Source organism: Equus quagga, chromosome 16 (assembly GCF_021613505.1).
Source record: "Equus quagga isolate Etosha38 chromosome 16, UCLA_HA_Equagga_1.0, whole genome shotgun sequence".
Lineage (NCBI taxonomy): Eukaryota > Metazoa > Chordata > Mammalia > Perissodactyla > Equidae > Equus > Equus quagga.
In genome coordinates, this window is record NC_060282.1 from 15,731,629 (window position 1) to 15,737,499 (window position 5,871).

The 5,871-nt window shown below is 40.6% G+C and overlaps 1 long non-coding RNA gene across 1 annotated transcript; it reads right to left on the reverse strand.

The window, feature by feature from the left end:
* Positions 1–342: 342 nt before the first annotated feature.
* LOC124228077 (uncharacterized) lies at positions 343–4,236 on the reverse strand. The gene is made up of 3 exons (XR_006885631.1): positions 3,851–4,236; positions 1,690–1,791; positions 343–545 (listed from the first exon to the last, which is right to left on the reverse strand). It is a non-coding gene; the product is annotated as an uncharacterized LOC124228077 (long non-coding RNA).
* Between the last annotated feature and the right edge of the window lie 1,635 nt (positions 4,237–5,871).

Below are 5,871 nucleotides of genomic sequence, written 5' to 3' on the forward strand. Positions count from 1 at the left end.
ATTAATCAGCAAAAATGTTGTAATTCATGCTATTATGATTATTAAGGGAATACTGACACAAAAACGTGGCCTCAAGTATGTATTAAATAAATAAATAAAAGCCATCGAAAGGGAGAAGGAAGATAACGTAAAATCATAAATAATAAAATAAATAAAACAATAAAACAACAGAAAGATAAAATGTATATGATAATATAGCAATATTAATAGTGCTTTGGGAAAAATTCATAAAATGTATGTATTTGAATTTAACCAATTAACCAAAAACTGAAAAATATAACAATTAATAAAACTTGGAATAAGAAATGAGAAATTTAGCAAGTGACTTGTACCTGTATGATATCCATATTTTATTGTGTCGACAATGATTTAAAGCAGTGTCTGATTCCCCTAGTGGATGGAGATCTTCCTGGAGGGGCTGCGTGGGTTATGTTCAGGTTTTGGTTACCCACATCAGAAGTGCTTAGGAAACGTTTTTAAAGCCAGCCATATTGGTCAGTGGTTAAGATTCAGTGCTCTCACCGCCGGGGCCCGGGTCTGTTTCCCTGTCAGGGAGCCACAACACCCATCTGTCAGTTGTCATACTGTGGTGTTCTGTGTTGCTGAAAGCTATGCTTCTGGGATTTCAAATACCAGCAGGGTCACCCATGGTGGACAGGTTTCAGCAGAGCTTCCAGACTAGACAGACTAGGAAGAAGAAACTGGTCACCCACTTCTGAAAAAATTGGCCACAAAAACCGTATGAATAGCATCAGAGCATTGTCTGATACAGTGCCAGAAGGTGAGAGGATGGGGCAAAAGGACAGAGCGGGGTTCTGCTCTGCCGTTCACGGCGTCGACTAGCAGTCGGAATCCCCTCAACAGCACTAACAACAACAAATGTTTTTAAATGAATGAGAACTCAAAGAAAAAGAGATTTTTAAGTTACAGGATAAGATGAAGAGATTTAAGGGGCCAGCCTGGTGGTGCAGTGGTTAAGTTCGCACCTTCCACTTCGGTAGCCCGGGGTTCACTGGTTCAGATCCCGGGTGCGGAAGTGGCACCAGTCGGTGGGCCATGCTGTGGCTGGCGTCCCACATATAAAGTAGAGGAGAATGGACACAGATGTTGGCTCAGGGCTAATCTTCCTCCAAAAAAAATTTAAAAAAAGAGATCTAAAACAATGTAAAAGGTTAATAGTGACTTAAAAATAAAAGCTCCTAAATCTGACATATTTACTGGACAATTTTTCCAGACATGTACAAAGAGGGAAAAGGAAGATAAGAATGAACTTATTTTTTGAGAGGGAATGTGTGCCAGGCACCATGCTCAGACTTTACATTTTAAAAAAGGAGACGTAAGAATCAGAATGGAAGACACTGAAATATCGATGTTTGTGGATGATATGATTGTACAACTAGAAAACAAATAAGAGAAAAATGAATTCTAAAACAAATTAAGCTCTTTTTGTTGTAGGATACAATAAAATCCCAAGCATTGCAATTAAATTCTTGAGTACTAATGATAGCTAGAATGTGAAATGAATGGATTCTATTCCTGGCAGAAAATCCTGAGTACTTAGGAATTAATGCATTAAGAAATAGATGTTCATCCAACACACACGCACAAACACACCCCACTCGACATGTAGAAGAACACACACATCAATGAAGAGGGAAAGTCCACAAGATTGAGAAGTTTTTTAAATACCTGTATTATTCAAAGCAGGAATCCATTTCAGCGATTTTATTTCTGAGTCCTATCATCCGCCAACCACACTCCATCCTAACTCCTACTACCAGGTTGATTACCCTAAAAAAGAAATTTATGATGCATGCCATGGTCCAAAACTTCCTCATCCAGCAGATCCCATCCCTGCTATAGCACAGAAAAACATGGAAATACAAAGTCTTGCACAAGAGCCCATGCATTCTTGATGTATCTCCACTTATAAAATTCATAATTATTGGATTTTTATTATAGTAAGAACATTTAATATAAGATCTACCTTTTTACAAAAATTTTAAGTGTACAGTACGGCCTTGTTAACTGTAGGCACGTTGTCATACAGCAGATCTCTAGAACTTTTTCATCTTGCATAAATGAAACTTTATGCCCTTTGAATAGCAACTGCCCATATCCTCCTCCCCCAGCCTGTGCCAACTGTCATTCCACTCTCCGCTTCTATGAGCTTAACTATTTTAGCTTCCAGGTGGAATCATATAATATTTGCCTTCTGTGACTAGCTTATTTCTCTTAAAATAATGTCATCCCTGTTCATCCATGTTGCTGCACTTACTTTTTATATTCATTTTCTGATTTCTCCAAAGTTGCTTACTTATTGACCTCCAATGCCTGTGCCACACGCTCTCCACCCCTGCATTTTTCCATTTGTGTGCCTTTCATGAAGTTTTTCCAGATTTTTCCAACTTAGGCACCCAATTTCTTCATCATATAGCATTTTTTCTTCTATGCTGCCATTTACTGCAACTTTACACTTCATTGTGACATTTCTTATACACCTCACTTGTACTCCAATTTTACAGTCTGTGTGTTTTTGTCTAATGTTTCCAATTAGGTTAAACGTGTGTCCTATACAACATTTATAACTCTCAGAGTATTTAGCAGAGTGTCTTACACACAGTAATTATGCAGTAAATATTTAATCAGTCGGATGGTTGTAAAGTCTTTAAGAGAACATTTCATTTAACCTAGAACCCTAAGTCCTAGGAAGTATCTGCCATATAGAAAATGCTCAATAAATATTGTGTTGTATATGGGGAGAAATAGAGAGAAAGAGAGTCTGCAATGACCTGGCTGAGACCCTTTGCTGAAAACAGAAATCAGTCCTCAGTTCTCTTCTTGACCTCTCAGCAGCATTTGACCCAGCTGGCGACTCCTTCCTCCTGGACCCACTTCCTTCCCTGGACTTCTAGGATACTCCCCGTCTCGGTTTTCCTCCTATGTCACTGACTATTCCTTCTCAGTCTATGCTGCTGTCTCTTTGTCTTCCCCCAGCCTTTTCACCGTGGAATGCCTCAGGGGTCAGTCTCTGGTCCACCTCTCTTCTGTTCTCTTCTCTAACACTCACTCCATAGATGATCTCATTAGTTTGTGGTTTTAAAAAATCCATGTGATGATAACTCCTATATATATATACATACATATATGCATATCTCCACCCCTGATACCTTCACTAACTCAAAACTACTTGATATTTCCACTGGGATGTCCAGTAAATGTTTCAAATTTAAAATATCCCAGGGTGAACTCTCAAGCTTCCTCCTTGAGCCTGCTCCTCCAGCAATATCCCTCATCTCAGTTAAGAATGGAAACATTCTTCCAGTATCTCAGGCATTCTTAACCATTTCATTCTCTCACATCTCAATCCATCAGCAAACACTTTTGTGCTCTAGCTCCAAAACATGTACAGATGCTAACAACTTCTCACCTCCCACCACTCTACCAACCTGATCTGAGCCATCATCCTTGCTCCCCTAGATAGTTACGACAGAATCTGCAATTGATTCCCTACACAGCAGCCAGAGAGATCCTCTAAGAATGTAAGTCAGATCATGTCACTTCTCTTTCACTACCCTGCAAAGGCCCTCCATTTCACTCACAGCAAAACTCAAAGCCTTTATGAGGAAATATCCAATTGGACTTCTCATTTTCATTTCTGACTTCGTCTCCTACTAATTTCCCTTTGGCTCACTCCCCTCCAGTTACAATGCTCTCCTTGCTATTTATTTCAGTGGTCTATTGCTCCATAACAAACTACCCCAAAATTAATTGGCTTAAAATAACAATTTGTTGTTCTCTCTCTGTGGCTCTGGAGGTTGATTGATTTCAGCTGGGTACTCTTGCTTACAGTGTCTTGTATGGTTGCAGTCCAGTATCAGCTGGGTCTGAAGTCATCTGTAGGCTCAGTGGGCTGGGCATCCAGGATGGCTCACTCCCATGAATGGCAACTGATGCTGAGGCAGTGGACCAGAGCGCCCCCTTATGGCCTCTCCATGTGTCTTGAACTTCTCACAGCCCAACAGCTAGGGGAGTCAGCGTTCTGTGAGTCACCATCACAAGAGCAGGTGTTACAGGAGGCAGGAGACAGAAGTTTCCAGCCAGTTAAGGGCCACACGTGGGACTAGCACAGTGACACTTTAGCCATATTCAATTGGTTTGAGCACTCATAGAGCCAGACAGAATTGAAGGACATGGAGAAATAAATTCCACCTGTTCATGGGAATGTGGCAAGGTGGCATTGCAAAGGAGAATGTGGGATGGGAGATACGGTTGGGGCAATCTTTAGAAAATATAACCTATCCTGCTACTTTTTGAACACAACAGCTATATGCTCACCTCAATGCCTTACGCTAGCCTTTCCCTTGGCCAGGAACGGTTTTCTCTCAATATCAGCATGTTTTGCTCCCTCATAGCTCCAAGTCTTTGCTTTCTCACTTACTTCAACTCTGCTAGTTTGTCAGCTTCTCAATGAGCCCATCTTTAACCGACCTATTTAACATTATACATCAACACTCTCCCTGTGACCAAGTGCTCATAACTGCCCATGACACACCCACTGAACTTGACCAAACTTTAGACAGGCTCTCCTCCTCCTCCTCACAGGCCCCCCAAATTTGGCTTATCTCCAAGTTTACCAAGCACTAAACCACTAAGGTGCGGACATCCTCTCATAACAGCTCATTCTGAGAATCTGCTAACCACAGAGAAAAACATTCTGCTGTGAAAAAGCCCCAACAATGCCACCTGTTCACCCCACCCACGTGCCCTGCTTTCCCCAAACTTCCTGCCTGTTCTGCACACCCCTCCCTAAAAAGAAAAGCCTTTTTTTCTGTTTAATTTTGAGATACTTGCAGATTTCTGGGATCACAGCATTGTACTATTACAATAGTCATTTAAAATAGTCTCTCTTTATCTAAGTTCATATTTATTTTGTTTTGACACTTAGCAACCCTTTTTACCCTACATGATTTTTTCATATTGCCTATTACTTTCTAAAATACTGTATATTTTATCTATTTATTATGTTTATTGTCTCTCTCCATTAGAATATAAATTGGGTGTTTTTCTATTTTGTCTACTAAATTCCCATCACCCAGTACAAACATTGTAGGTGTTCAAAAAGCATTTGCCAATTTGGTGGATAAACTCTCATTTGTGGTGTGGTGAAAGCAGGTCCCTCTAACGTAGTAAGATAAAGAATAAAGAAATATTTCCTGCTGATCTGCTGGAATTTCATTCTCCATCCCAGATAATTGAGTTTCTACATGTTCCTTGAGCTGCTCCTCATTTCAATGATGTGGTTCCTGTAAAACTATTATTAGTGCTCTGTCATGTTTTCCTTAGTCCTCCCTAACTCCATTCCCTCTCTACTCTTGACTTAGCTCAGAAACTGGAGCCTGCTTATTTGTGGACAGTTTTCTCTGATGCGGCTAGCCCTCTGGATTTTTAATCCTTTTGTCTCAGCATGCCCCTGTTAACTCGTGTTGAATTCATGTGCAATGCAATTCCAGCCAGGGGTCTAGACCTTCCCCGTAGTCTGGTGCATGTTCTCAGATACTAGATTGTCATCTGGTCTGGACTATCTTTCCTTCTTTCTGGGCTGATCTGTCTACCCAAGCTTGCCGTGCCTCACTGGTCAAGGAAACATTGCTATTGCTGACACCTCCTAGACTTCCACATCCTACTTGAGCGAACTGAGTCCCTCATAAACACATCCTGAGGTAGAAGAAAAAGAAACTTCTTTTTCATCATCACACATAGGTAATATTTATGGAGTGAATTTTTGTCGAAAAAGATCTGAGGGCACAGTGATCTTATGTTCCAAGTTATTCCTCCATTCCTAGGATCTAGGAAGAGAGAGGAAGAGGA